Source organism: Chiroxiphia lanceolata, chromosome 19 (assembly GCF_009829145.1).
Source record: "Chiroxiphia lanceolata isolate bChiLan1 chromosome 19, bChiLan1.pri, whole genome shotgun sequence".
In the NCBI taxonomy this organism is placed as follows: domain Eukaryota; kingdom Metazoa; phylum Chordata; class Aves; order Passeriformes; family Pipridae; genus Chiroxiphia; species Chiroxiphia lanceolata.
The window spans coordinates 382,288-393,214 of NC_045655.1; positions in this window are offsets into that span (position 1 = coordinate 382,288).

Sequence of the window (10,927 nt, forward strand, 5' to 3'; positions counted from 1 at the left end):
AATCTTCAGTTCCTTGCAGTTAGTGCAGGATGCACACCACACCTGTTCATAGCACTAAATAGCTTTGATCCCATGGCTGTTACCCAGGATCTTTTCCATGGGATGCTCATGAAGAGATGATTTTTCTGGTACAAGTGGTCAGGGAAGCCAGCCTGGCATACCAAGTCCCTGAACGACTAACTGATAAGCTTCTGTGTCTGCAACTGTCTGACACTTTGGGGACAGATAGACATCTAGGTCTAAACTAGCGTACCTATTCCCATGTTTCATATCCACAACCCTTTCCCTGGGCCTTTAGGCAGATACATATTTGTTCCCCTTTCAGACCTTTTGTCACTCCATCTTAACATTGTGTTGCTTTTATTGCAGTACACCAGGAAGAATGAAAGGGGAAGAGGGGAAACTACCTTCTTCTTGTCCCCCATCAATTTACAAAGTTTCTGAAAATGTAATTTTTGTTGTGGTTTTAGCCTTCATGTAGGAGTCTTCTCTTACATTCTCTGTGATGCAAAGTTGCCTGGCCTTCAAAATCATTAATCTGCATTAGTAATTCTGTAAGTTTGAACCATATCCTTCATTGTTCATATTGGTCTTTGAAAGCCACAAAGATATTCTATCATACACATTATTAATGTTCATTGTGGGATAAAGCCTGTTCCATGTGCTTTAAATTATGTGTTTGCAAAGTTGTAGGGGACTGGTTCACTCACAAGATGCAAAACTGTGACGTGATCCACTGTGATTTATTGCCATGGTAAGCCCACAGATTAATTGGGTAATGTTCTGTTTTATGGAAAGCTTTTTGGTCTTCAGTCACCTATTCCATGGACAAAAGAGAAAGAATTCCTCCATTGCTCTTCTCAGGTTAGAGTGTGATTTTTAAGCTCAAATGATCAGTGTTGCCAGAAAACCTGCATATACATGGAGAGATGCATCTTCAAACACATTTTTGATCTCAGCAAGGGTTCCTGAATTTAATAGAAACAAATGTTTTGAGCTTTGAAAATATGTATTAAAAAATCATATTTTGAGCGTGACTTTAAATGATACTCTTTTCTAATGAAAGTACAAAGATAGTTTATATAAAGGGAACAGAAAGATAATCTAAACTTGTGTCACAGGTTTGAAAAGAGTTGTTGGAATTTTTCCCTAGAGTTTCCTCCCTCCCCCCCCCCATCTGTTTCTTCCGGAATGGGGGTGTCGGGTGGGGTGGAACAGGACGAAGCCTCATCTGCGCGGGAGCGGGTGAACGGGGAGGTTCCCTGGAAGGGCGGCTGCCGGGGGCACAGCGAGGGAGTCTTTTGCTGGGAGGTTTTTGGCTTTGTCCGACGACTGGGCACAGCGGGGAGCCCGTTTTCGGCCGCCTCTTTTTCTTTTCCTGAGAGGAAGTTTTTTTGTCCCACGGGACACCTCGCGGAGGATGACTAAGAGACAGAGAGCGACCCATCTCAGAGCGATGTATTCTGCCTTCGGGACTGCCTGTGGGATAAAGGACTCCATCGCTGGCTGCGAAGCCATCGGCAGCTGCGGGTACACGTGGCTGTGAGCAGCTCTTGAGCTCCCGGGACATTTTGCCTTCAGTTCCGCCCCCCTCCCCAGGTTGCCGCGGGTTCCCCCCCCCCTCCCCCCCTTCCCACCCCCGGGGGAATTGGGACTTTGTTTTGTTTCTTCTGAAAGTTTTTGATTGCACTATTTGTTGTTTATTCAGATTTTATTAATAAAAAGCTGTTCTTTTCCTTTTCCACACTTCCACCTGAAGTTTCTTAATTTCTAAATTGTAATCTTGTTAAACTAAGACAACTTGTCAAAAGTGTCTGGTATTGCATGCTGATTTTCTGCATCACTGAACATGAGTTTGACACTGCACCAAGGCCAAATAGAATTAATGATAATCTTCGAGGCATTCCTTTCTAAAAATATATTTGCAAGGTTTTTTCACAGCTGTCACCTACCCCCAGCCTAGGAAAGCTGCTCTTGTAATACTGAGACATGGACGTTGAAGATGCCTTTCAGCTACTACTGCAAAATGATATATACTGTCTGTTTGAGGAGAAAGGAGATCTCTATCCTAAATTAATTTTTCTATCTTTTTTTTTTTCCCCAGCAAAAGCAGGGATATGATCATATCTTCAGGTTGTTTCAGCAGTTGCAAAGTTGGCAGCAGTCTATATTCTATGCAAGTTCCTGGCAAGAACTGTTTATTACCCTGTGAACTGTGGGGCTGTTTCCCCTTAAATGACAGACCTTCTACTTCCTTATGCCCTTTCTGAGGCAACCAAACTAGAAAACAATTCATTACCACAGTGAAGTCAACAAAACACTTTTTTTCCTCCAGGCCATTCTGGCAGCAAAAGCAGAAGTAGAGGCAGGAGCAAATGAAATAATACACATTGTTTGCTCCCACTTACAGCTGGTCCCATACCTGTTCTGTCTCCTTGTATAAGAGCAAATTATATTTCGTGTTTGGGATGTTTCGTAGTAGCAGCAGAAAAAAACCCAACCAGTGTTGAGATAAAAATGGCTTGACTTCCATGCCAGAATTTTTCAGGTACTTGAATGATGAGGATTGTACATTCTGCCTGTTGCCAAATAGACAACATGAATAGTTAAAAGTGGTCAAGACCAGAGGGCATTTATGCAAGATTTCAAAAAATGCATGGGAACGTAACATCTGAACTACTGACTGTGGTGTGTGAACTTTTACTGAAGCTGCCTTGCTTTTGGAGGTCTGGAATTTGTCTAGTAGAATGCTAATTTTTAAAGTGTTTTAGAGAATTGTGGCCCAGTAAACCTGGTGCCAGTACTGGAAAAAGAGTAGAAGCTAATAATGAGTAGAATTTGAAACACAGTGAAAAATATAACATACTGAGAAAAATAGCATTTGTAAAGGGGACTTGTATTCTACAAACCTTGTAGAGAATCCAAATATGTGGGTAGGTGGGAAAACCAGCTGGTATTGCCTTAATGAATATAAGCCATATGAGAAGGTATATCACCTTTCTTAAAGAAGCTAAGTTTGTGTCTGTGTTGTTATATAAGACAGTTTTGAGCAGTGATCCTGGACAAGGACAGGCTGATAATCCTGCTGCAGACAGTGTCCCTGGGGATCGTCTCTGAGTGTCCAAAGTGGCTTGATCTGAAGCAAATCCCACGAGCAGCTATGGGGGAAGCTTGGTCCAGCAGCTCTATTTATACATATATTGCATTAGGGCCCAGCACAGCCCTCCTGTACTGCCCTCAACGGGCTTGGTGTCCTCACTCTCCTTAATTAACCTCACAGGCCTCCCAGGTACTGTCCCCTATATCCTTGCTGTCCTTCTCCGTAGGACCCGCAAGCAAGTTATGAAAACAGATATCGTTGTGTACTGAGTAAGGATTACCAGGGTGTCAGAAGGACCTTGACTGGTGTTAAAGACTCCTCTGTTTTTTGTAAAATATATTCTACATCTGGGACATCAATGTTGTGCTTTGCTTGAACTGTTTCAAAGTAGGCAGTAAAGGCAATGTAGAGAAGTGACCTTCTGACACAGCAGGATTGCTTCTCCCTGTTACTCTCTCACCACCCACACCTGCCTCACCTCTCCCTTCAGTGTGACAGCAGCCAGTGCACAGCTGCTCAGGTCACGGGGCTGAGACCAAGGCCCTGCAGTTCTCATGGCCACTTGGCACTACCTGGACAGCCATCCAGTCCAAAACTGCTCTCCAAGGCATCTCTGTGGAGCCAGGCTGAACCCAGCTCCCTCTGGGACTGCTACTCTCCTTGCTATGAAAATAGCTGGGCGGATGGGTATCAGAAAGAGTGGCATTTGTGAAATGTGCTGTACTTTTCTAGTTTTCAAAACAAACAGAAAACTCCATAATGTCCTTTCCTTCTACATTTAATGGGGAAGAGCCTGCACCAACTCTTTTTAGATCCCTTCCTGGTCTTCCCAGCTGAAGTATTTTGAAAGAACTCTTGGATACTCTTGTAACAGCAATGCAGCAAGCTTAGGATTTTGGAGAAAGATATAACATGCTCATGCAAAATATAACATCACTCTCAGCCTGAGAGTGACACAATTGCTGCAGCTCCATGCCCTCAGGTCCTGCAGATGTCTTCCCAAAGCATGTGTGTACACCCCGTGGGGCAATTGCAAAGCTGCACTCTGCATGTTGTTGACAGTGCTCACAGGCACATTTGCAGTACTTACAGCTACAAGTTTAATTGTAAAGAAAGAATTTAAAAGGTAGAGTGTAGAGACAAGGGAGGTCAGAAAAAGGCAAAACCCACAAAATCCTTTATAAGGAAGGTAATGATGAAATTTGCACCTTTAGTCCCTCCTCTAGTGTCCCTATGTAAACTGAAGCCCTATTACTCTATTTATGAACTTTGTGAAATTAGAAACTCTTCTGTCAGTTAAGGACACTCATTGGCAATTGTTAGTACCTCTGTAACTCAGCTTCCAACACAGGGTTTGCAGAGAACCTGGCCTCAGCTCTCTGATCTCTACCTGCTTTGTAGTCAAGGTACTTAGGACTTGATCTGTGGTGGGCCAACAGTTTTTCAAAAGAAACCAACTCATTGCAAAGCCAATTTCCACACCAGTCTTTGCATACACAATATTGTGCATGTATTTCTCAGTCCATCACCCTGGTTAATCCAGGATTTTCCCTCACAATATTCCAAAGGTTTGGCAAATAATTCTGGCAGATAGAACACATTTGAAAAAGGATCTATTGCCTCCCTCTATTGGGAATACTGGATCTGCTGTTTTGGAAACACTCAGAGCCCAGCTGTCTCTTGACAGCTGTGCCAGATGTTAAAGGAAAATACATCATGCTGGATCCAACAGTCTGAGAGAGGTTAGGCTTCAGGAACTCCATGCTTCCAGATCCATGCTCCCCGGTCCATGTTCCCTGTAGCAAGGCTCAAAATGTGCTCTCAGGAGGCACAAACACACACAGAGCAAATGTATGTGCCCTGTACATGCATTTGCATACATAAATACATCTATCTATATAAAAAGAAATATATACATATATAAATAAGTGGAGGACAGACTGCAAATGATCAGGCACAGGGCATGGTCACAAAGGCATGCTGACCAGCCTCTACTTACACATCATCAGCCCTTTTTATCTCCTTACCCCTCTAGTTTTGTAAATTTGTTCCTGCCCAGATCACCCTCCTCCTCTTCAAACCTTTGGTTTATCCCTAAAACGTCCCATGACTATCTCTGTGTGCTCCCAATGTCTGTTCCCCTGCAACCCTCGGCAGCAGCCCTCCTCAGTCAGAAAGGAGAGCTGCTCCCTGGGGCTCATGGGAGTGGATTTCACACTTTGTGTTGCGTCAGGACATCCCTGGGGACCTGGCCAGGGTGCTTGTTCCTTGGGAGTCCCCACTGTACCCTGTGCTCCCCTGGACTACAGAAGTGCCTTTGATGGGCTGATGGGCTCCTGTGATGGGCCTGGGAGTAGCTGGGCAAGGTGTTATTTGGGCTCCTCTTGCCATGGTCTTTCAGTGTTGCTTCGTGGGTGTGCAGACAAGTTGTTATCACATAACCAACACAGATCACCCAGATGTTGCCCCCACGCTCACTGGGATTCCTCTGGGGGACAGCACGTCATGGAGGTGGAAGAGAGACCTTAGGAGGCACGTATAGATCTTCCATGATATTTTGGGATTCATTCCTCTGACTGTCCTGCTATAAGAAGTTGCTGGGGAAGGGTCTGGAGCACACGTCTGATAAGAAGCACCTGAAGGAGCCGAGGGAGCTCTGCCTGGAGAAAAGGAGGCTCAGGGGGGACCTTCTCACTCTCTCCAGCTCACTGACAGGAGGGGGGAGCCAGGTGGGGGTTGGGCTCTGTTTCCAGGAAACAAGTGACAAGAGGAAGCAGCTTCAAATTGTGCAAGGGGAGATTCAGACTGGATATAAGGGAATATTTCTTCCCTGAAAGAGCGGTCATTAGAAGGCATTGGAATGGGCTACCCAGTGAAGTGGTGGAGTCACCATCCCAGAAGTGTTAAAAAAACATGTAGGTGTGGCACTTAGGTACATCATGGTGGTGGACCTGGCAGCGTTAGGTTAATGGTTGGACTCAATTATCTTAGAGGTCTTTTCCAACTTAAATGATTCTGTGATACTATGGTGTAAGACATTCCAGGAGTGGGATCAGCTCCTCAGTCAATCCCAGTCTCTGCAGCCCATCATACCGGTGGGGATGAACCCTAGCTGCAGCCTCATGTCTGCAGAGGTTCAGCTAAAGTCAGCCAGGCAAAGAAAATGTCACAGCTGAAGCAGATTGAAGCCTTATTTTCTTTTTTTCTGTAAAAGCATTTGTAGAACTGAACCTTTTCCACTCACTGCTTTTGCTTTCCTTCAGACTTAGCTGAGGCATGTTGGTTGTGAGGCAATGGTTTTAGCTATTTAATGTTTGTTGTTGGAAATGTTTGTCCAGACCAGAGACTTACCTGCAGTGAGGTACTGCCTTGTCCTGCAGTGCTCTCTTCAGGAAGTCTTGGCCAACAGCCCCTGTCAGTCTGCCTGTGGTGCACAGGGGCAGAGCCAGGCTGGGGTGGAGGTGGAGGTAAAAAATTATCTGCTTGACTCTGGCAGGAAAAAAACATCATGAAAAGGACCCCAAATGCTCGAATGGTTCCTTGGCAGATTAGAGGGTTTCTGAGCAAAGAGGCTTCTACTGCTTTTCTTTCCATGGGATGCATTAAACCAGGACTTGTCTGCATGGTACAAAAGCTGCATGCTGATTTGTCATCTTTTTCTTTCTCCAAAAGGAACTCGATAGCAATCCTTTTCACAGGTGACAATCAATCCCACAAATGTCCTTTCTCAGGTGTCTGACATGTGACTCTGGGAACATGTTTGGAGATTTTGTGATGCTTAACTAGAGGACTCCTTCAGGGCAAGCTGTCCTGTACAGCTGTAAAGTCCATATCAAAGCCTTGAAATTGAATGCTAAGAAAAGTGACTACTTTTGACCTTGATTATATATCAGTAATGAAACAGTAACCTACATTTTCATGTTACTGGCTTGGTGCTCACAAAAATAGTTTCGGAAATTATGAGTGTGTGTATGTGTGTGTGTATGCATGAATTGCCTTCAGTAAATACATCAGTATGTGATCCTGGGCACATGTACAGGCTGGACAGGGAATGAATCAAGAGCAGCCCTAGGGAGAAGAACTTGTGGGTGCTGGTGGGTGAGGCTGGAAAACCCCCTGTGTGCTGGGCTGATCCCCCAGTGTGGACAGCAGGGGAGGGGGGGGATTCTGCCTTTCTGCCCCCTCAGGTGAGATCCTCCTGCAAAGCTGCCTCCAGCCCTGGGGGCCCAGCACAGGAAGGATGTGGAGCTGCTGGAGCGAGTCTTGAGGAGGCCACAAAGATGTTTAGAGAACTGGAGCCCCTCTGCTCTGGAACCAGGCTGGGAGAGCTGAGAGTGTTCAGCCTGGGGAAGTGAAGTCTCCAGGGAGACCTCAGAGCCCCTTTCAGTGCCTAAAGAGGCTCCAAGAGAGCTGGAGAGGGGCTTTGGACAAGGGCCAGGAGTGACAGAACAAGGGAGAATGGCTTCCAATGGAAAGAGTGTAAGTTTAGATTGGATATTGGGAAGAAATTCTACCCTGTGAGAGTGGTGTACCGGGATGCTCGGCCTTGATACGTCTTATCTGCCTTGGACTTAAAATACAGTGTCTGTGATGAGTTACTGCTTTTAGTGTTGAATTGTGTTAAAACCAGCCTGGTTCAGCAGACTGCAAACAACCCCCCTGCTTTTTGAAGCAAGATTTAACAGATAAGCTGCTGGCTGGCCAGGGAATATGTGACTGGCAGTCAATCACTTTATAACTATAAAAGCCCAGTCCAACTTTCATATGGCAGATTCTTCCATATGCTTTTTTTGAGTGTGTGGAGCTTCTCCTGTGAAGCAGAGATACCTCTTCGTGATTAAGAGAAAGACAGAGATCTGCCCACAATTGTTGTGTGGTGAGTTACATCAATCTCTACTTACTGATTATTTCTTTTTGCCAGCTTTGATACAATTGCTTTAATACAATTGCTTTGATACAGTGCACTATATCACTTTATGCTATACTATACTCGTAGTTTTTTGCTTTTATACTGTATAGTAAATAATTCTGATTAAGATATTTTATCTGTTCATTTGTCATAATAAATAATTCATTTTATATAAATATATCTGATTTGCCATCATTAAGACATGTGGGACAAAAGTGGTTTAATCTATAATTCCTTAAGAGGACCCCTGGTGGTCTAGTGGTTAGGATGCAGCACTCTCAGCGCCACAGCCCGGGTTTGATTCCTGGTCAGGGAACTCCTCCGGGCAGATGGAGCTCGTCAGCCCTGTAAGACCATCCATCTAAGAGAAGGTCACTCTAAACAAACCTACGTCCTGAGGACCTCGCTACCACTGTTCGAGCTCGCGCAGCCCCGGCAGATGAACCTTAGGATTAAAGGGTGGGCTCAGCTCAGTGCACACTGTGTCTCACTTAAAAAATCCACTGCACAGGCTCGAAGGGTAATTACCTTTCCCAAAATCTGACTGACTGACTGACTGACTGATAATTCCTGAAATTTAAACTGTGGACAAAATCTGAGGCTGAGATTGGATCCAGACACACCGAGACTCCTCTCTGAGAAGGAGTTTGGAAAGCAAAGGGGTGTTTTCTGCACCTCATAGCTCAACAAGAGGGCTTCTCTAAAAAACTTTGTCTAAGCCTTCCACTCCCCTGGGACAGGTGGAGAGGCCCTGGCATAGGTTGTCCAGAAAAGCTGTGGATGCCCCATCCCTGGAAGTGTCCAAGGCCAGGTTGGACGGAGCTTGGAGCAACCTGGGCTGGTAGAAGGTGTCCCTGCCCATGGCGGGAGTGGAACGAGATGACCTTCAAAGGCCCCTTCCAATCCAAACCATTCTGCACTTCTAGTAATTCACACATCTATCTTAAAACCTTGGAAAGCTTATGAGGAATTTAGTATTTCCATCTTCAATCCCAGTTTGAATAATACTCATTAAGTAGAAACTAAAGGGGAAAAATTACTGAATAGCTCTCAGTCACTGAATGCTCTCTTTCATGTGTCAAACTAAGAATCAGAACTGCGGAAAACAACTAGAAGTTATATAAACTAATACATAATCAGAAGTTACTGTCAATTGAACACTAGTCATAATTCTCTCTATTACTCACCACTCCATGCTTAGAAAGTTTAATAACTTTTTTTTTTTAAATAGGAAACAGGAGGGTGATGAATGACTGACAAATTATTTGGAATGATGGTCAGTTCTGAGACCTGCAATACTCTTTAGTCCATCATGGGTCATCTACCGCCACCACCTGTGACTCCTAGAACGCTTCCATCAATGCTGCCTCCAAACAATCCTAAACATCCACTGGTCAGATTATGTGACTAATACATCTGTTCTAGAACAAGCAGCAGTCACAAGCATTGAGGCCATGTTGCTGAGAACACAGTTGTACTGGGCAGGGCACGTCTCCAGGATGAAAGGTCACCACCTCCCTGAGATCTTGCTTTATGGTGAACTTGCCACTGGCTGCCCCAAGAGAGGAGCCCCAAAGAAAAGATACAAGGATTCCCTGAAACAACATCTCAGCCTTGGCCATATTGATCAACATAACTGATCTACTCTGGCCTCAAATCGGGAGGCCTGGAGACACACCATCTATAATGCTGCCGTTTCCTTTGGGAACGCACACAGGATCACCCTTGAGGAGAAAAGACAAGGCAGAAAGAATCGTGTCTTGCTGGATATACCACCTAAGGAGTCTTTCTGCTGTGCCTTTTGCAATTGGATATGTCTATCTCATATTGGCCTCATAAGCCAGCAGTGTGCTTGTAACAAACGTGGGTAGAGCCTTCCTAAATCTTCGTTCGCGAAGCCTAGCCATGAAATGAAGAAGGATGAAAAGTTCACTGAGAAGTGCAATGGCTTTAATGTTGGTCTGAGACAGTGGTGTCTCAATGGCAAATGCAGATGTGTTGTGGGCTAGATCACTTCTCTCAGAAAAAGCCAAATGAAGAAACTACGAACAGAAGTCTACTGTGAGGAAAGTTGTGTTGTTTATCATAGCCCTCAGCTCTGGACTTCAGCTCCTGTGTCTTTGGACACAGCAGAGAGCACCATAGCCTCATTGTCCAGTTAACACTAAGGTATGAAAGGAAGAGATGTAGAACAAAGTTTTAGGGTATGGCCCAACTCAAAAGGAAGATAATTGAATATTCTTGGTGCTTGTGAACCCTGACAAGTCATCAGGTTTATCAACTAGTCAAACAAAGAGAGGGACAGGCCCATGTCACAACAGTGAATTGCCAGCCCTTCAGTAATGCAGTCATCCTTTGCCAGATTAGCATTTTCTTTGGTATTCTACAGAGACTATTTTGACATTTTTCATTGCAGACAACTGATTTTATTTTCGAAGGCATAGCTGTGGATCTGCAACAGGAGTAGTTGATTTGGTTTCTTCAAGTATCTTATTTCCAAGTGGAATATGAAAAAATCTTGAGAAGGTCTCACTGGTTCAAATATCTTCAGACTGGGGAAGGACAAGTCCTCTACATATTAGATTATGACAGAGAAAGTGACACCTATTTCTCCTTGTTTTTAAGAGGTGACCATGGATTTCTCTGATGTTTAATGATATTTGTTGTAGGGATAGGTACAATTTTGGAAGAATTTGTGATGGAAAGCTAGAACTCAATTTCTCTCAGGAAGACTGTAAAATGCCTTCTCAAATGGGTTAAATGGTTTTTTTTCCTTCCTTCTGTATTTCAGAGAAAGTCACAGGGAGAAGCTGTAAGATATCTCCCTGGTATGCAGGGAGATAACATGTTTGCAGACACGTGCAAGGCATCGTCAAGCCAGAGAGTGTGGGGGAGGAGAGAGAGAAGATACAAAAAGG